The sequence below is a fragment of the Haliotis cracherodii genome, unplaced genomic scaffold (genome assembly GCF_022045235.1).
Source record: "Haliotis cracherodii isolate W230 unplaced genomic scaffold, xgHalCrac1.p SCAF_7, whole genome shotgun sequence".
NCBI lineage: Eukaryota > Metazoa > Mollusca > Gastropoda > Lepetellida > Haliotidae > Haliotis > Haliotis cracherodii.
The window spans coordinates 2,795,402-2,818,440 of record NW_027266330.1 but is presented as its reverse complement, the minus strand read 5'-3'; the positions used below and the strand labels follow the sequence as shown (position 1 = coordinate 2,818,440).

Genomic DNA, 23,039 nt, shown 5'->3' with positions numbered 1-23,039 from the left:
ACCTTTCACACAGCTTTGAAAGAGACCGATATATGTGGTTAATGTGTAACAACACTAAATAAAACCTAATCCCATGTCCTGATGTATAACAATCCAAATATTATGAGCGGAAACGAGGGATTATTCTAACTACCTTACTCCAGTTTGATAACAGTGAAGGAATCTACATCGGAACGTCGCTATATGCAATAAACCAGAAGTTGTTATCCATAAAGCTGTACGCTTTCCTACTTACTCACCAACTTTTAGATTGACAATCAAACAGTTAATACCGCTCCCCTGATTCCAACTGCCCTGGGACTCTCATGGGACTGTGTCGCTGTTAAGTGTGACAAGGCCTTTACATTTATTCCAGTTCTTTTGCCCACAGTGCTGTCACAGCTAAGCACAGTTATAAAGGTCAAACTGCAGTTTTGATATTTTGATACATTTATGAATTCAGGTATCAAAGATACTTAAACAAATGTTATGAATGCAAATGACTACAGCAACTCACTTCATAAGTCATATGTATATATAGCTTCTTTTATGTACACCACAGAGATTGTAAGGAGCAGTCGCACATTGATATAACACCTGTGAGTTCTGTCAACACAGAATCCTTTGTGTGCCCTGTCGCTACTATGACGAATAAATGGTCGTGTCGTCAAAGGCAGTATGGAATTTATGTCACTAAATTCACCAGACAAGTCTGGTGCGTAAATACTTGATGTAAGCAACTATCATGGCAGCGGAACAGCGCTGAACCTGTCACAAACAAACACAGGGTGGAAACACTGAGCTGACGTAATCAAACTACTAAAGGAGAGAATCATACGTGGTTAACATTTATCATCTGTACATGACCAGTATGTCATCATTAACTTATATCTCAAAGGGGTGGTCACTTCAACAAGGGATAAATGGAAACAGCAGTTTGTAACATCTTTGTATTTTCCGCTACCACACTGATGTACCTTCCCTGTGATGTTTCGGTCATGAAAGTTTATTTGTCCTTTGGTTCAGCATTATTTATATGTGTAACAGGTCAAATGCCAAACAGGAAAAAGAGAGATTACCCTTTACTTTACCCTCTCTGGATCCCAACTGTTTCGGAACTCCCCACTGTTAAACCTTACAGGGCCATTACACATACTATTACATTGATTCTACATCTGATATTACATTGATGACAGTGGTGTCATAGTTCAGCACATTTGTCATTAAGGTCAAAATAACCAAATAATAGGTACATGTCATATATCACTGTTTGAACTTGTATTCTGACCCCCTTTGAAACTAAGTTATTGTTATTCGAAAGTATCACACTTCAATTCAAATTATTTTCCCGAGCCAATATCAATTTCTAATAAAAACTAAATCACCTTTCAGATAACATTTGCTGGTAAGAAAAAGTAGGAATCAGTTATCAACATTTCTTGGAAAGTGAAGAATGAATATAGAACCAACACTAATGACACTGGAAAATAATATACAAATGTGAATATCTGTCAAGTTGTTACTTGCGTTTTGGAAAAATATGTAATGATGTACTGTTTGTAAAATATTAATTTTGACCTCAATACTGTACTGTATGATTTTAAACGTTGGTAAACCAGATACATACATCTCATCTAATGTATCCCTGAATTCTGACAGAGTATGTATGCAATGGCATGATTGTAGGGCGAGTAAACTACGCGTTCTCCAAGTTCCTACAAATTAATTTCGAATCATGCCGTAAAAGAACATGTTAACACCCTTAAAAGTAAGCTTGTCTTGTCTATAACAGGCGATATGCTCTCATAGCTGCAGCGTGAACTGTATCCTCGATAATCTTGGCGATGCTAGCGAATGGCATTCTGCTGATAACAGTGCTGTCATATTTTAGCACTAACATAAAACAAATTTACATGAGGTCAAAATGTCACCGAGATAATGAAGTGAAATAATCCCAAATCACTGCTGCAAACCGGTACCCTGACCCCTATTCGGATTTCTTCAAGGACACATTTTAATTTTAATTTAAAGTGTAAATATCTATGCAAATGTATCTTGGAATGTCAAGTGTATGTTGTTATTTCAGGAAACGAAAATGAATATTGAAAATCATTGCGGTGGGATATTTTCTTCTGCTTTAACTAAAAAGACAGATTTTCTTCATGTCAGAATGAATGGAAAGTATCATGAAATAAATGACAATGCACCCACACATGTGATCAGAATATCAGGATACTTTATTGTACATTTTAGCGTTGAATGTGTATCCTCCTTCAAATCGAGTGTTTAGCCCTGTAATTCCGCTTCAGAGGAAGGAGAAACTGAATACTAAACCAACATGGAGCAGGGGTGAAGTTGGGTTCACGTCGCGTCCAGGATTATTGCACTTATATAGCGACATGTGTGTGTGTGCGTCTGTGTGTGTGTGTGTGTGCGTGCGTGCGTGCGTGCGTGCGTGCGTGCGTGCGTGTGTGTGTGTGTGTGTGCGTGCGCGTGTGTGTGGGTGTGCCTGCTTGTCCTAGTCCGAATTGATGCCGATTTATAGTGCTAGCTTACTGAAATACCATGCCGCAGTTTAATATGAATACCACACTCAGACACAGTATATTGATTACGAGCTGACCAGTCCTTGTTTTAGCCCCTTAATGCCGAGCGGGGATCGAGCCCCAGACCTTCCACTAGACCGCGGAGGCGGTCAAACCAACATGAAATGCAAAGGAATAAAGTACATTTTTTGTGCAGTCTAGCCAAATTAAAGTCAAATAACTATCCATGGATATCTAACTCTAAATTACACCACGCTATACATTATTTTTGTCAATATGGAGTGGATTCAGATTGTAGGAAGGTAATCACTGTAGCTTCGTTTGGCATATATTAATTAGGTGAAACTGTTTACATGATGAACATCTGTCTCATACACATTTGACTTTACGTCCGTAATACGAGGTCACAGTCACGATTTCATCAGCAAGAGGAACTTGAAACAAGGCAATGCTTCCCTCACATGCTGTTGATTCATACATTAATACTACACGCAATATGCAGGCATTGAGAGTATATAACCAGTTTATTTCAATACTGGATACTACACTCGCAATATCCACCTACAATGTACATGGAGGCATTGAGAGTATATAACCAGTTTACTTCAATACAGGATACTCCACTCACAATATCCAAGTACTTGGAGGTATTGAAAGTATATTATCAGTTCACATCAATACTGGATACTACACTCGCAATATCCACCTACATGGAAGCTTGGAGAGTATTTAACCAGTTCACATCAATACTGGATACTATACTCGTCATATCCACCCACAGAGAGGCATTGAGAGTATGTAACAAGGTCACATCAATACTGGATACTACACGCGCAATATCCACATACATGGAGGCATTGAGAGTATATAACCAGTTCACATCAATACTGGCTACTACAGTCACAATATCAAGCTACATGGAGGCATTGAGAGTATACAACCAGTTCACATCAATACTGGATACTACACTCGCAATATCAAGCCACTTGGGGGGATTGAGAGTATACAACCAGTTCACATCAATACTGGATACTACACTCGCAATATCAAGCCACTTGGGGGCATTGAGAGTATACAACCAGTTCACATCAATATTGGATACAACACTCGTCATCTCAAGCTCTTTTGATGCATTGAGAGTATGTATCAAGCTCAGATCAATACTGGATATTACACTCGCCAGATCCAGCTTCATAGAGGCATTATGAGGTTGCATCAATACGGGATACTACAATCGCAATCTCACACTACATTGAAGCAGATCATCCGTTCACATCAATACTGAACATACACGCGCCATCTCCAGCTATTTAGAGGCATAGAGCGTATGCAACAAGCTTACATCAATACTGGATGCTACACTCACAATATCCAGCTACTTGGAAACTTGAGAGTGTATAACCAGTTCACATCAATACTGGATACTACACTCGCAATATTCACCTACATGGAGGCATTGGATGTATATAACAAGCTCACATCAATACTGGATACTACAGTCGACATATCCTTCTACAGAGAGTCATTGAGAGTATAAAACAAGCCAACTTCAATACTGGATACTACACTCGCAATATCCAGCTACTTGGAGGCATTGAACGTATATAACAAGCTCAGGTCAATAATGGATACTACACTCGCAATATCCAGCTACTTGGAGGCATTGAGAGTATATAACCAGTTCACATCAATACTGCATACTACATTTGCCATCTTAAGATCTTTTGATGCATTGAGAGTATGTAACAAGGTCACATCAATGCTGGATACTACATTCACTATAAAGCTTAGGTAGGTATTGAGCGTATATAACCAGTTTTTTACATCAATACTGGATATTACACTCGCCATCTCAAGCTACATTGAGGCATTGAGTGCATATAACAAGTTCACATCAATACTGGATACTACACTCGCAATATCCACCCACAGAGAGGCATTGAGAGTATGTAACAAGGTCACATCAATACTGGATACTACACTCGCAATATTCACCTACATGGAGGCATTGGACGTATATAACAAGCTCACATCAATACTGGATACTACAGTCGACATATCCTTCTACAGAGAGTCATTGAGAGTATAAAACAAGCCAACTTCAATACTGGATACTACACTCGCAATATCCAGCTACTTGGAGGCATTGAACGTATAAAACAAGCTCAGGTCAATAATGGATACTACACTCGCAATATCCAGCTACTTGGAGGCATTGAGAGTATATAACCAGTTCACATCAATACTGCATACTACATTTGCCATCTTAAGATCTTTTGATGCATTGAGAGTATGTAACAAGGTCACATCAATACTGGATACTACATTCACTATAAAGCTTAGGTAGGTATTGAGCGTATATAACCAGTTTTTTACATCAATACTGGATACTACACTCGCCATCTCAAGCTACATTGAGGCACTGAGTGCATATAACAAGTTCACATCAATACTGGATACTACACTCGCAATATCCACCCACAGAGAGGCATTGAGAGTATGTAACAAGGTCACATCAATACTGGATACTACACGCGCAATATCCACATACATGGAGGCATTGAGAGTATATAACCAGTTCACATCAATACTGGCTACTACAGTCACAATATCAAGCTACATGGAGGCATTGAGAGTATACAACCAGTTCACATCAATACTGGATACTACACTCGCAATATCAAGCCACTTGGGGGGATTGAGAATATACAACCAGTTCACATCAATACTGGATACTACACTCGCAATATCAAGCCACTTGGGGGCATTGAGAGTATACAACCAGTTCACATCAATATTGGATACAACACTCGTCATCTCAAGCTCTTTTGATGCATTGAGAGTATGTATCAAGCTCAGATCAATACTGGATATTACACTCGCCAGATCCAGCTTCATAGAGGCATTATGAGGTTGCATCAATACGGGATACTACAATCGCAATCTCACACTACATTGAAGCATATCATCCGTTCACATCAATACTGAACATACACACGACATCTCCAGCTATTTAGAGGCATAGAGCGTATGCAACAAGCTCACATCAATACTGGATGCTACACTCGCAATATCATGCTACTTGGAAACTTGAGAGTGTATAACCAGTTCACATCAATACTGGATACTACACTCGCAATATTCACCTACATGGAGGCATTGGACGTATATAACAAGCTCACATCAATACTGGATACTACAGTCAACATATCCTTCTACAGAGAGTCATTGAGAGTATAAAACAAGCCAACTTCAATACTGGATACTACACTCGCAATATCCAGCTACTTGGAGGCATTGAACGTATATAACAAGCTCAGGTCAATAATGGATACTACACTCGCAATATCCACCCACAGAGAGGCATTGAGAGTATATAACCAGTTCACATCAATACTGCATACTACATTTGCTATCTTAAGCTGTTTTGATGCATTGAGAGTATGTAACAAGGTCACATCAATACTGGATACTACATTCACTATAAAGCTTCATGTAGATATTGAGCGTATATAACCAGTTTTTTACATCAATACTGGATATTACACTCGCCATCTCAAGCTACATTGAGGCATTGAGTGCATATAACAAGTTCACAATTATACTGGATACAACACTCGCCAGATCCAGTTTCATGGAGGCATTGAGAGTATGGAACAAGCTCACATCAATACTGAATACTACACTCACAATCTCAAACTACATTGAGGCAATGGTCGTATATAACCAGTTCACATCAAAACTGGATACTGCACTCGCCATCTCAAGCTATTTTGAGGCATTGAGAGTATGTAACAAGTTCACATCAATACTGGATACTACACTCGCAATATCCATCTGTATGTAGGCATTGAGAGTATGTAACAAGCTCACATAATTACTGGATACCACACTCGCCATATCTATCTTCATAGAGGCATTGAGAGTATTTAACCAGTTCACATCAATACTGGATACTACACTCACCATCTCAAGCTTCTTTGAGGCATTGAGAGTATGTAATCTGTTCTAATCAATACTGGATACTACACTCACAATATCCAGACATATGGAGGAATTGAGCGTGAATAACCAGTTCACATCAATACTGGATACTACACTCACCATCTCAAGCTACTTTGAGGCTTTGAGAGTATGTAATCTGTTCTAATCAATACTGGATACTACACTCACAATATCCAGCTATATGGAGGAATTGAGCGTAAATAACCAGTTCACATCAAAACTGGACACTACACTCGCTATATCCAGCTACATGGAGGCATTGAGTGTATATGACCAGTTCACATCAATACTGGATACTACACTCGCAATATCCAGCTGAATGTAGACATTGAGCGGATGTAACAAGCTCAGATCATTATTGGATACAACACTCGCCATATCCATCTACAGAGAGGCATTGGGAGTTCACATCAATACTGGATACCACACTCGCAACATGCAGCTACATAGAGGCATTGGGAGTATATAAACAGTTCACATAAATACTGGATACTATACACTCGCCATCTCAAGCTATTTTGATGCATTGAGAGTATGTAACAATTTCACATCAATACTGGATACTACACTCGCCATCTCAAACTATTTTGATGCATTGAGAGTACATAACAAGCTCACATCAATACTGGATTCTACACTCGCAATATCCAGCCATATGGAGGCATTGAGCGTACATAACCAGTTCACATCAATACTGGATACAACACTCACCATCTCAAACTATTTTGATGCATTGAGAGTATGTAACAATTTCACATCAATACTGGATACTACACTCGCCATCTCAAACTATTTTGATGCATTGAGAGTACATAACAAGCTCACATCAATACTGGATACTACACTCGACATATCCTTCTACAGAGAGGCACTGAGAGTATGAAACAAGCTCACATCAATACTGGATACTACACTCGCCATATCAAGCTACATAGAGGCATGGAGTGCATATATCAAGTTCACAATAATACTGGATACTTCACTCGCCAGATCCAGTTTTATGGAGGCACTGAGCGTATGGAACAAGCTCTCATCAATACTGGATACTACACTCACAATCTGAAACTACATTGAGGCATTGGTCGGATATAACCAGTTCACATCAATACTGGATACTATACTCGCCATCTCAATCTATTTTGAGGCATTAAGAGTGTGTAACAAGCTCACATCAATACTGGATACGACACTCGCAATATCCAGCTACATGCAGGTATTGAGCATATATAACCAGTTGACATCAGTACTGGATACTACACTCGCAATATCCAACTACATGTGGGCATTGAGAGTATGTTACAAGTTCACATCAATACTGGATACAACACTCGCCATCTGAAGCTACATAGAGGCATTGAGCGCATATAACAAGTTCACAATTATACTGGATACTTCACTCGCCATCTCAAGCTATTTTGAGACATTGAGAGTATGTAACCAGCTCACATCAATACTATATACTACATTCGCAATCTCAAGCTACTCTGAGGCATTAAGCATGTGTAACGAGCTCATATCAATACTGGATACTACACTCGCAAGATCCACCTACACGGAGGCATTGAACGTATATAACAAGCTTACATCAATACTGGCTACTACACTCGACATATCATTTTAAGTAGAGGCATTGCGATTATGGAACAAGCTCACATCAATACTGGATACTACGCAAGCAATATCCACTTACATATAGGCATTGAGAGTATATAACCAGTTCACATCAATACTGGATACTTAGCTCTCAATATCCACCTAAATGGAGGCATTGAGCGTATATAACCACTTCACATGAATACTGGATTCCACACTCGCAATATCCAGTAACTTGGAGGCATTGAGCGTATATAACCAGTTCACATCAATAACGGATACATCACTTGCCATCTCAAGCTGTTTTGATGTATTGGGAGTATGGAACAAGTTCACATCAATACTGGATACTACACTCGCAACATCCAGCTACATGTAGGCATTGAGGGTATATAACAAGCTCATGTCAATACTGGATACAACGCTCGCCATATCCATCTACATAGAGGCATTTAGAGTATATAACCAGTTCACATCAATACGGGATGCTACACCCGACATACCTTTCTACAGAGAGGCATCGAGAGTGTGAAACAAGCCCACATCAATACTGGATACTACACTCTCAATATCCAGCTACTAGGTGGAATTGAACGTATATAACAATCTCACATCAATACTGGATACTACACTCGCAATATCCAGCCAATTGAGGCATTGAGAGTATACAACCAGTTCACATCAATACTGGATACTACATTCGCTATCTTCAGCTATTTTGATGCATTGAGAGTATGTAACAAGGTCACATCAATACTGAATACTACACTCGCTATATAAAGCTACATGTAGGTATTGAGCGTATATAACCAGTTCACATCAATAACGGATACATCACTTGCCATCTCAAGCTGTTTTGATGTATTGGGAGTATGTAACAAGTTCACATCAATACTGGATACTACATTCGCTATCTTCAGCTATTTTGATGCATTGAGAGTATGTAACAAGGTCACATCAATACTGAATACTACACTCGCTATATAAAGCTACATGTAGGTATTGAGCGTAAATAACCAGTTTACATCAATACTGGATACTACACTCGCCATCTCAAGCTATTTTGAGGCATTGAGTGCATATAACAAGTTCACAATTATACTGGATACTTCACTCGCCAGATCCAGTTTCATGGAGGCATTGAGAGTATGGAACAAGCTCTCATCAATACTGGATACTACACTCACAATCTCAAACTACATTGAGGCATTGAGCGTGCATAACCAGTTAACTTCAATACTGGATACTTCGCTAGTAGTATAGGTAATGATGGTTCTGCCGCAACCCCACTGGAGCTGGATTTATATACCTATACTGCTACTACAGATGGCATTTTTTATACTAGAATGATTATGTGATTCAATGATAGTCATGAGATTAAGTTAAATTGGCTCTAGCTCACCAATACCTGGGGCCAATCATTGCTTTAGATGAGCATAAATGGTAATAAAAATATTCTTTATTATTTTTATCAATAAAGTGATATTCAACATTTTTATTAAGTTCTCCGTTCATTTTACTAGGAGACCAGACTATATAACTACACTCTTCTTGTAAATTGATCAGAAACAATTGATAACCGTATTTGGTTGGTTTGACATCACTGATATAATAAAAACCTTGTGGTAATTCTCTCCATTTAATAGCTTTTTCGATCTCCATTATTATATATATTTATGTAAGCATTTGTCTAAATGTGATCAAACGATAGTAAGCAATCTATTTTTAATCTCCAACCAGTTCTTTGGTTTTGGCACGGAATAATTCACGCGCTTGTTGCCTCCCCTCTTCTATGAACTTTTTTTTCTCATCCTCGCTAATACCATTGGTCTTATGAGATTTTGATCGAATCTCCTGCTTCATTGCGTTGTATTTAGTGAGTTCCGACAGCACTAAACGAAACTCCTCCTCGGATATCTTACAATCGACCATTGCTGTCGAAATATGATCCTTCATGCTGTTCAACTTTGCTTCGGCGAGTATCCGAATACTATCGTGTTTTAATGCTTTCTTTGTAACCTACGAGAAATGAATTTTATCGCTATTCCTGCCAGTCCCGAGACTCCGGCGCCTATTTCCATGCCGAGCACGATAGGCGCGGGGATTATAGTTGATAGTAAACCGACACCAGCTACACCGAGTCCCATGCCAGCTGCTACAAGCGCGGTGTCAACTCCGTCCAGAGCATTCACGGCTCTGCGATACTTTTTATACAATCCAAGTCTCAACTCCCTATCCTTCTCAATTCGATGTTTTATTCGCTTATTTGATGTAATCAAAATCCATCAACAGTTTCCATCTTTTCAATTGCTTCATCGAGCGCTGGATATAAACTCATAGTGTATATTACGAATATATAATAGTCTTTATACCCAAAAACCCTTAGACCCGAGAACGTCCAGTTCATTTGTGGCAAAAATTACAGACAATGAAAATTGTTGTTTAGGCCCGCACAAAAGGCGGACAAATTTATTACAAGGTATATACGCCTAAGCGTACAATTCACCAATCCAAAATTGTATGAAATAAGCCACAAAGGTGGGGGAATCGACGCATACACGCATACAGAAAAAGGAACCTAAATATCGAGATAGAGAGGAGGAGGCTTGGGAGGAGGTGGTTTTAAGTTGCTAAAATGAGACAGGGCAAAACACATCCGGAGCGGGCGGCTATCCAAGCGGAGATGCGCGTTCATCAGAAAGCTAACGTGGATGACGTCACCGTTTACGTCATAACTTTTAAGTGACGAATTGATTCCCGCCGTGCGGTGTAACCTGGCGGCGCACATGAAGCGCAACTGGGTTTTTTCCCATAAAACAATTTTTTTGGAAAAACTTTGCATTTATACTCAAATACCCTTAGACCCGAGAACGTCCAGTTCATTTGTGGCAAAAATTACAGACAATTGTTGTTTAGGCCCGCACAAAAGGCGGACAAATTTATTACAAGGTATATACGCCTAAGCGTACAATTCGCCAATCCAAAATTGTATGAAATAAGCTACAAAGGTGGGGGAATCGATGCCAAAATAGTGGAACACTATGCCCCAACCCGACGACGGTCTCGGGACGAGTTTTAGAAACGTATCAATAAAATTTAAAGCAGCTTCCTCCTCCCTAACTCTATGCACGAAATATGATATATGCAAGCTATTAAATCACGTATGGAATGTTTGTGAAAGTTTATTGTTCACTGCCTTACAGGGCCCGCGAAGAGTCCTGCAACTTTGATCCAGAATGTTTCCGGATTCAAGGAAAATGTTCCATGTAACTCGATCTGCATTGATTGAGTTTCTTTGATACAAACACACAAACACAGCACAGCGTTCCAGGTCCATAGGTCCCGAGTCTCTTCACTTCCACCTGGGGATTCGTCTTCGGTAACGTCTGTTGCCTGCAAACGTAAATCCTGGTGGCAGTATCTCTTATGTAGCTTATCATAAAATATTTTGTATCATGACGTACTATATCGGCCTACATTTCGTAAACAATGTAATCTAAAACAGCTGTAGTTAATTATTGGTGCGGACCAATACTTGAGATAGCCCGCACGAAATGGAAATCGTAAAAGATTCCTTGATGGATCATGAAATTATTAACATTAATAATTATTAGAATTAAATAATGAAACTCATTGAGCAAATTGGCTGACCCTGAGGCATAGTGTCTGCTCATGCTCATTTTTATAAGGGTAAGGTATAAAATGCAACCATACAACACTCAACTCTACTATGTAATTCATAAAGGCCCCTAGTTGGGACGTGTAAATATTTACATGTAGCTACTAAAAAAAAAATTAAATAGTTGACTTTAATTGAACAAACTCGCCTGATCATGAAGCATAGTGTGTGCCCATGCGAAACACCACACTCCCTGTCTTGACATAATGAACCATAACAAGTTAACACACATCATAACATAGTAAGTGATACATTGAACAACAGACTCTACTCTGTAATCGCAGCTGTATGAGTAGATCAATATCAATCGCCTTTTCCCTACATTTAAGTGATAAATAAAACTCTAGATAGCCAAACTTGCTAATTGGTCCTATTCATCGAATAGGCTCTTTTCCGCTGAGCTACGCTAGCGACAACAACCCTTATTCTCTACAGCTGAACACGAATGTATGCTTTAAATGCATCTGAATTCCACCGGCCCCTTTGCCGAATTTTTGCGTCAGACCAGCCTTTCTTTGCTGCCTAGCATGCTGCACCTATACGGAAACTGTGTCCTTTGTATCTAGTAGAATCTAACCTTAAGAAGTTAAATACAACTCTGAGTGCCTCGTTAAAGCAGGATCTTGCTACCGGTTTAAAGCATCTGTCACAAAACAGAGGGCCTGGGAAGAGAGACCTTTGTCGTAGGTAACTTTTGAGCGCAGCAACTGGACATAGGTTACTGTCTAACTTGTCTAGTGTGACGATCTTGCTAGCTTTACCGCTGTTGTGTTTATACATCGATATGTTAAGATAGGCCGTGGAGCTGGAAAGTGAAACGTCCTGCACCTGCAAGGCCGCTTCCTCATCCGAACTACGCACCGTCAGTTCACCAATCCGAAAAAATCCGTGAAAGGCAACTAAAAACATTGTCTCATAAAGTAGTCTGATTGAAGGGTTGGAAAACACCACAGGTAATGAGTCAATCATCCTGCCCAGTATGTCCTCTGTGATTGGTAGACGCTGGTCTACTGAAGAGTTTAGACACTTAGCCCCATGTAACAACTTCTGAACTTGAAAAGAAATTGATTTGTCCTCTAAACCGCGAATTTTATGAATGTAACCTAACGCTGAAATGTACGTCCTCATTGTTGAAGGTGCTAACTTTAAATGGAACATATACGCCAAAAATAGTGCCCAGTTAGGTGTTGCTATCGGTAGCGCCGGCGAAATACCTAGACGATCCCGGGAGAATTCATTGTACAAATCCCACGCTCTGGTATATGTAGCCTGACTACTCTTACATAGAGCTGCCCCTAATAAAGTATTTAAGTATTGATTCCCGCCATGCGGTGTAACCGGGCGGCGCACATAAAGCGCAACTTGTTTTTTTCCCATAAAACAATTTTTTTTGGAAACATTTTGCATTTAATTGGTCTTGCTTAAATGTTTTGAGAGTATACATCAACCTTATCAAATGTATATTATACGGCAAGAATATCTTAGTAAGAGAAATACTACCACTTTTAATAATTTGGACCCCCTTGAGGGTTGCAACGGGCGATGCTCCGATATGAATAATACTGCAACGTTGACGCTCGTGTTTCTTGAGCCATTTAATCGATAGACCTGGTAATATAGGCCGCCAGTACGATACCACTATTTATTATCTTAGTTAAATTATGTCCCTTACCCATCATAACATAAGGTGGGGTAATGACGATATTCAATAGCCACTCGATGTTTGCTTCGACCATAGTCCATTTATTCTCACCGTTGCGAGTAATATTATACGAAGTGTTTTTAAGGAGTCTACTAACGTCGACATCGCTTAAATCTTCTAGATTACCCGTGAATGTAACTTCTTTCCGCTTGTATACATTATCGTGTAAGTTTAAAGCGTATAACTTACCATCGGTACCGGGTTTACCGAATCCTTCTGTGTCTCTGAGATCGGAAAGCGCAATTGTATTACATTGTCTGAGCGTTCCAGGGCCTGATGCATCAACCATTATTTATAATATGGAGTGTTACACTTAAGTATCCAATATGTACAGGTTGGTGTTTAACATCTAATATAGAAATTTTGAGGTCTGAAATAATACCCCGCTTTATTTTTTTTATATTGTAATGTTGAGAAAAATTCCGTTCTACCGCTATCATATTTTTCATTTTTCACTGGAATAGATCTGAGCAGAGTTGAAGGACTTTCTAGTTGAATATTATTTGTCATGCTTATTTGATCAAGATGGATGTACAACTCTTTATAGGGAACTAAATCGGGTAATTTATCTCCATGCCGTGTTTGGTTGGGTGGTATTAATATAAATAAATTTTCTTCTCCTATTAAAAATCCAAGTGTTTTTGTTAAGTACAGGACAATACCTAGTTCCTTTTCTCCGGTGTTCAAAATCAGCATCCAATTCGACTCATTTTGTGTGAGACTAACTCCCAAAGGTTTAAAAATTTCATCATTGAGTGAGCATACGCTGTAATACCCATCAGGTATAAAGTGTTCTTTTCTTTTTATTAAGAACCTATAATTATCTCTCGCAGCATTTATATTGGTCCACAGCGGGTAATACGTTACATCACAGATAACTACTTCGAGTTGTCCATCCGAGTTATCGATAGTATGAAGCAGTTCAATAGACTGAGCGTTTGTTATTCATATGTTAAATATACAATGAAACTATATCATAACTTAATAATGAAATCAACTTACATTACTAATCAATCGATTATAGTAACTGCCTCTGGTGCTGAATTTTTCGTTAAATTCCCCGATATCTTTAAAAATTAAAGGGTCACGGCAACTAGTGATAAAATGGTGCACGATTGGTTTCACAATCCGATGCAATTTTGGCAGAATCAGTTAAACTTTGCCATATGGTGTGCCAAAACGGGATGTGGCGTATCTCTTTATTCCCCAGTATTTAAACTATATAAGTCTGTTATATTATTTCACATGTACTATCAGATTAGACGTATACTTAAAGAAATTAGTGCTCCATTACCGCAGGATCGAGCGTGGAATTCTGCAAATAATAATTATGATAGGTCCGTGTATGAGCATATTTGTCAGGAATTTAATGTTTCTACGAGTAAAGATTGGCGTATTAAAGGAGCAAACCATGGTCTAGGTGTTCATTACACAGAGGAAAAAATAACCGTCAAAGAAGAAAGCGATTATGTATATAAAGTACTTAATATTTCCAGTTGATTTTCCTAAGTGGTTGCGTACCAGCAACTTTACGCAAGAATGTTTGATTATCATAAAAAAACGAGTCAATGGTATAAAGGCTGGGAACTTTATAGTAACGATTGGAGAGGGGATATTATGAGTTTTAAGAGTGGGTCTATTTATATTGTTAAAACATTTATACAACTGAACGATGCTGCAAACGCTTGGAATGAATTTCTTAATGATAAAACGGAAAATAATTTTACTAACCCAGGATTTGTAAGAGTTAATGAATCGATAAGAACTTATGTATGGATAATTCTCGGAGAACAATCGCAAACACGAACGTCCATTATCGGTTCTTGGACTGCGCTCGATGCGCAAAAACAGTTTGTCTCAAACGTGGAGGACGCCATTAATTCACCAGTTGACATACCATCGTCTATAAAGCGTTTTCAAGATGTATTACAGTACGCTCAATCCAAAGTGGACTACGTTTATGCGCCGGGACTATACATGTCTCCGAGTAATATCGAACTTAAGATTGGTCAAGTGATAGGCTATAAAAATAAAATTGTTATTGCTACCGATCAAGCTATTCACCAGCTATGAATTCAGATATTAACGTCGAATTAATAACGCAAACAATCACAGGTGAAAAGGGAATAGTCAAGCCACAAACACCACATGTTTCACAAACATCTACTGATGCACAAGTGTCACCGCATATTGCGGCTAAAAATCAACAACATATCGATGAAAAAACAGCGCTTGTATTAGGTGGAGTCGTGGCTGGTTTACTCATGATTTGGTTAAATAGTTCTTAGCAGATACGTACAACAGCCCTGCAATTGCTACGATCAGTGCCAACAAGTTTTGACTAAGCCAAGTGGTGGTCTTAGCTAATAAATTCAATAGCCAGGAAACAACACTCCCTATTATACCGGGAAGTGCGGCCGCGGCTTTCTCAGCGAGCTTTCCCAGTGCTGAACCTAATGCTTTTAAATGTTTTTTTATCCACTCTTTTATGCCATCCGACGTAGGCGGTGATCCGCCACCACCTGTACCAGCTGTGCCACCAAGTCGATATAATAAATCCCAACCCGTTAAAATACTGGCAATGGTTATTCCCTGTTCTCTGAACAATGTTTTAATTTTATCGGCCAGTGTGGTGTCATCGTTGAGGACTTGGTCCATAGTTTCTCGAATTAGACTGATTTGCGAACGAAGTGCCTTTCTTTTACTGGAAGCTGCTTCGAGGTGGGCCGATTTTCGTCTTCTAAGTTACGCAATCTTTCCGCTACGCGCCGTCTACTGAACTCATCGCCCGCCTGTTCAAGTTTTGTTATCTGTGTTGTTAACGTGTTTATCTCACACAGTCCGAAGAGCCTTAGTAGTCTTCGTGGAAAGCCGCTAGTAGTCCACAAAACCTTATTTATCACGAACAGTGCTGATACCGTGTTTACCGGCTATCATCACAAGGCTAGGGGCTTACGAGTACGAGAATGCATAAGATCTATATCAGGTTCGCCATACAGTCGCAATATTAATTTACTATCTATCGTAAACTTTGAATAGTCACGAACAATAGGACTAACATCTTTAAAAGTATCGTAATAATCATTAACGGATAGTTTCAAAAGTTCATCATTGACGGTTGATTGTAAAATTTCATTGTTAAGATTCATAAGGCTGGTTTCATCAGTACCCTCTTCGATTGGATTCGGGTTATCTAAATAATCTAGATCAAAATCTGTCATTTTTATATTAAAACATATGGTTATATAATTTCACTATAACAATGTCTTCGCAATACGGACGCAAGTTAAACCCATAACGTAGACTTCGAGATCCATTAGGGGTCAAAGCAATTCATCAGTCTGTAACTATAACTAATAACCCTAGTACCATCGATCAGAATCAAACGCTTCTGGTTCGCTTTCCAAATCTCGGCGCACACAATGTGTTAGTTCCGGGAACTGTCCGACTAGCATTTACGATTATTTTGACTTCTACCGACGTTAACAGGGAGCCCGTTCAGAACATAGGTCGTGCTATCGTTAAGAAAATCGCGATTAAAATTAGCGGTTATGAAGTTTTGAGTATCGACGATAGCGATGTATATTATTGTTACATGGATCTCTACAGAACGAATAAAGAGCGGGAAAACTTACAGTACCAAGGTATTTGTAATCGGAACACATTGAGACTCCGCGTAGGCGCTGAAAATGGTGATGATACCGTCGTAAAAGATAAGGCCGTTGCCGACGCATTAGGTAACCGATTCTATGTTCCCCTAGACTTTGACTTACTAGATTCCCACATGCCCTTTTATCAAGCATCCCTTGGCGATAGGTTAGAATACGAACTTACTTGTAATGCCTACGGTAGAGTAATCAGAACCGCTGGGGATGAAACGGCTAGCTATTCCATTGACAATATCTCGTTGGAGTACGATATGATAACGGATCCCGAATTAGCCAGACAAATTCGTAACCATTATACAGGAAATTTAGCCATTTTGTACAATCGCGTGCTGCGACACACCGAAAGATCACGAGGGACAAAAAAGGTACGATGTGGAATATCAATCTAAACAAAAGATTACAAAAGTAGAATTGACTATCGAGGGCGTTCCTAATCAATTATATAGCCAAGGAATGCTAGTGTATCACCAGTGGGATGAGATTAAAAAACTTCCTTCTATAAAACGTTCCCCGGAAGTTAACGTGGTCATGAAAGATCTGTCTCTCCGGAGTGTATCGATGGGTGAATACCTCACCACGAAGTACGCGCTATGGCTCGACATGCGAACAATGGATGATGACCAACTACACGGCAGTGGGAGGAGAATAGAAAATGCTAGCGAGGGTGTCACTATACAGATAACGAAGCTCCAGGAAACGGCTGGTAAATTAAAAATATATTTGTACGTGATGATATTTTACAAAGTCATTATCGGGACGTTTTGATCATATTATTATTCTGTGCCCGACTATAAGCATTAATAAAACATACTTATCGAGAGATTGGGTAAGGAATGATGACGGGGTACACAGAGTCGATCCGGGCGATCGTTTACAAGACTGTTTACGAGTATGTCACGAAAAATACAAAGGAGAATCAACCCTTTTCATAATAGATGACTGCAGTGCGAGTAAAGAACTCACAAAAAAGAAAGATATGCTTTCGTATTTAGCATTCTCCGGTCGGCATACTCAACATAGCGTTTGGGCACTTACTAAAAAATACAACTCTGTCTTGAAAGATCTCAGAGAGCAGACCAAATGGGTAGCACTGTTTCATTGCAAAGACCGAGATTCATTCAAGCAATGTCTACGTGAAAATGATGTCATTTATACCAAGCTCGAACGAGATAAAGTCAGAAAACTGTTATCGACAACGAAGCACTGTGAACTTGTATTAAAAACCGATCAACAGCTGCTTATGCAATTGCTTAGCAAAATGTGGCAAAATTATAGCAAAATTATTGCAAAATGTAGCAAATTGAACATTAGCGGTTAATATGACATAATGAGGTTCGAAATCATCATTCTTTCGCAACAGTTCATTATTACGGGATGTATTGGATACGTCATATTATATTATGTTAGACTTAAATATCTCCTTAGGTATTACATTATGGAATGCAACGAACTCATCGAACAAATGCTCAAAGAATCTGATGCAGATCAACAAGTTACAGATAAATCTTTAGATAAAAATAGAGAAAGACTCGCGTCTTTGGTAGCCGGTGGAAAATTTTCCCAATATTTGGGAGAAAATTATACCATCGAAAAAAATTGATAACATGACCGACAAAGAGATTAAAAAACGTTATGAGTCTAGACTGGGAGCTACCATGACTAAAACGATAGGGTCGGCTATATTACAACTATACACAGTCGTAGCTAGTACGTTTCTCCCTATCCCAGCAGAACATCGCATGTATTTATGCGAATCTCTAGAGAAAGACCCATTCATCGAACACGCTATAAGCTCAGTGGCTATGGCAAAGCAACTTGGTCTACATTGATATTCTCGAATGAGAAAAGCTGAATTGATTACCTTACTAGGTTTGGAATACAACAAACCCTAGACTGTTAGAGAACTCACAGCTCAAGCGAGAAACAGTGGGCTGAGAGGTTATTCTCGAATGAGAAGAGCTGAATTGATCGTTTTACTAGATATTGATAATAATGATGTTGAGAATAAACAACAAGAATTGACATTTGTACCCACTTCTCCGACGTTGGTAAATATCTAAGAGGTTGGAAGATGGATATTAATTCCAACATGGATGTTAACGATATTAAGCCCATCATATGGAGCAAAATTAACGAGGAGTTAGAGGATTTACATAGTATAAAATACCAGCTGATGATTAAAATGTTATTGAGTAAAAGTAACACAGACGATAGCAGCGAATATACCGAACCATATTTTCGTAGCAATCAAGAAGTTATAACCGAATCCGATACTATAAACGCATCATTACATACATCAATTCAGAGGATACAGGAAACTTTAGAACGTTGGACTAATAGAGGTTCGGGTTGGGGTATCGATAGTTTCTATTTAGATATTGCAAATTATTTGCCTTTCAAAGGTGGATCTTATATAGATTTACCCCCGTATTATAAGAAGAAAGAAGCCATAATTAACGTAAAAAATAAATCCGATGACTGTTTAAGAATGATGATAAGATCTGCATTGTTCCCCGTAGATTCTAAAATTGCAAATAGACCTTCTAGCTATCCCCAAAACGATGGACTCAACTTCGATGGTATAGACGAACCTACACCAATATCACAAATATTGGCTATAATACGATCAAACAAAACATGCTAGAATGAAATATTTCTGCGAAAGATGCCTACATGGGTACAGCAGACAAGATCTATTAGAAGCGCATAAAGAAGACTGCACAGGTGTTGGACAGACCGCTATCAGGATCGATATGCCTAAAGAGGGAAAAAATATATTAAAATTTGAACATTATTGTAATCAAATGCCAGTACCGTACGTAATTTACGCCGACCTCAAAGTGCTTATCAAACCCATAGAAAATACCAACCTAGATAATAATCAAGATAGTAGTTTTACTTACAAAACTCAAGAACATATTCCTTGTGGTTTTGGATATATAGTTGTAAGGTACGATGGGAAAACAAACACTCCCGTGATTTACAGAGGTCCCGATGCAGCGGGAAAGTTTCTAGAATTTTTACAAAATGAAGAGAGAATAATCAGGGAAAAATTGTCGTGTAAGAAACCCATGTGTATGACGAGGGGTGATTGGAGGGCCCATAAGAAGTCAACTAGTTGTCATGTTTGTAACAAACCCCTTAATGGGGATTCCGTAAGAGATCATTGCCACGTCACGGGTAATTATCGGGGAGCCGCGCATACCGAGTGAAACCGAACTTGAAACTAAAAATGAATTCTCAAACAATACCCATCACCGTTGTGTTTCATAACCTTAGGGGATACGATTCACATCTCATTATGCAAGCTATCTCAAAGACCGACGGCGGTTTAACGTGCATTCCTAACAATATGGAAAAATACATATCGTTCTCGTTGACTAAACCTATACATTATAGGGACAAGGATGGGAAATCTAGAATAAAGCAAAGTAATGGGCTTAGATTCATAGACTCCGTACAGTTTCTGTTATCTTCCCTGGACAATTAAGCTAATGCGAACAATCCCGATGACATTGCGATAACAAATCAATATACCGATAAGATAACTCGTCATTTGTTGCTGAGAAAAGGTGTATATCCTTACGAATATATGGATGATTGGTCTAGATTCGTCGAAACTAAATTACCACCCCTCGAATCATTCTATAGTAACTTAACAGAATCTAAAATAACAGATCCCGATTATGAACATGCTCTGACGGTCTGGGATAAATTAGGTTGTAAGAATTTAGGCGATCTGTACTTAAAAACCGATGTACTGTTACTCGCCGATATATTCGAGATATTGAGAAAAACGTGTTTAAAACAATACGGCTTGGACCCGGCATGGTACTATTTCAGTCCTGGACTATCGTGGGATGCATTGTTGAAGAAGACCGGCGTAGAACTAAAACTACTCACAGATTACGATATGCACTTGTTTATTGAGAAAGGATTAAGAGGTGGTGTATCGATGGCAGAGAAAAGGTATTCTAAGGCTAATAATAAATTAGTGGAAGGATACGATCCGATTAAACCCGACACGCATATATTATATTTCGACGCTAACAATTTGTACGGATGGGCTATGAGTCAACCTTTGCCCACGGGTGGTTTTGAGTGGGTCGATGATGTCAGTATGAATAATATCCATAATAATGATGTGAATAAAGGGTACATACTAGAAGTTGACTTGGAATATCCAAGTTCGTTACATAAAGATCATAACAGTTATCCACTAGCTCCCGAAAGATTAATGGTTAATAAAGATTGGATGTCGGAATATCAACGCTCCTTGATGGGTAATAGTAGGTTAGCTAACGTAGAAAAACACGTACCAAATTTGATGAATAAAACAAAATATATAGTTCACTACAGAAATCTCCAGTTGTATCTATCGTTAGGTATGAAACTTAAGAAAATACACAGAGTTCTAAAGTTCGATCAAAGCCCTTGGATAGAGCCCTATATAAGGTTGAACACAGATTTAAGAAAGATAGCTACCAGCAATTTCTAAAAGAATCTATATAAGCTCATGAATAACTCAGTATTTGGTAAAACTATGGGAAATCAAAGGAAGCGTGTTGATGTTAAATTAGTCAGATCTAATGAGGAAGAAAGACTCAGGAAACTTATAGCCAGTCCGGCTTTTAACAGAAGCAAGGTATTCGATAACGACTTAGCCGCGTTGCATATGCAGAAGAGTAATATAAAATTCAACAGACCGGTGTACGTCTGTATGAGTATTCTCGACTTGTCAAAACACTTAATGTATGACTTTTATTACAAGGAACTTAAGAAGCAATACGGCGATAGATGCGAGGTGTTATATACCGACACAGATTCTTTGTTGATGGAAATACAAAACGAGGATGTGTATAAAGATATGACAGAAAAAATAGATATGTACGACACGAGCGATTACCCTAAAGATAATCCACTGCACAGCGTAGTAAATAAAAAGGTGTTAGGTAAGATGAAGGATGAATGTGCTGGGACTCCTATAGCGGAGTATGTAGGATTAAGACCTAAGATGTATTCTATAAAAAAGTCCGATAATGGAGAGATAAGGAAAGCTAAGGGTGTTAAGAAGTATGTGGTAAAAAAGCATATCAAACACGAACAGTATAAAGAAGCATTATTCAACGGTAGAACATTCAAACACGAGATGAACTCTTTAAGAAGTTACAATCATAGGATATATGGATTAAGAATGAACAAGACATCATTATCCCCCTTAGATACAAAGAGATGGATTGATAATGATGGTGTAACTACCTATGCTTATGGTTATGGTGGTAATACCGTACCGTCGGGAACTAAGAACAACGCTTCTCGTACAAATGCCCTACCCGGTCCATCTTGAAGATAATAAAGAATAGGCTTTCCGTCTTTCGTAACCAATCGACTAATGTTATATGTCTTAAGGGACCAAATCTGATCGGTTGCTCGACGTAGGCCTCCCTCGAGTTCACCGGGCTGGTAATAAATATCTTACCCTTACTCTAACCGGAAGTTTTCGTTCTTTGCCTCTCCTCGGTGCTGAAGATTCGGAAGTCACAGATTTCATTTTAATAGCATCGGATGGTTTCTTCCCTATTAATCTCGTCACTTCATTATTCAGCGCTGATACAACGGCTGATAATCGTGTCACCAATTCGGTTGATCTCAATCGCTCCGATTTCATTTCGATCCCATACTGATAGCCAAACAAACGTTCAGCTAATGTCCTGTTAAATCTTTTGACGATAGCTTGACTGCGGTGGGCCTCTCTTTCACCACGCCTGATTTCAACATTGTGCTTTGTTAACAGTTTAGTTATCGATCCCATAAACTTGCGACTGGTATCTACTTGAAATAGCTTAGGCCATTTTAGTGGTCCGCGT

At 38.9% G+C, this 23,039-nt stretch overlaps 1 protein-coding gene and 1 pseudogene across 2 annotated transcripts in view; one reads left to right on the top strand and one right to left on the bottom strand.

The window, feature by feature from the left end:
• Positions 1 to 23,039, top strand: part of LOC139447275 (ankyrin repeat domain-containing protein 2-like) — a 405,959-nt gene that overhangs the window by 333,811 nt on the left and 49,109 nt on the right. The window lies entirely within an intron of this gene.
• LOC139447783 (uncharacterized) lies at positions 12,232 to 17,169 on the bottom strand (annotated as a pseudogene).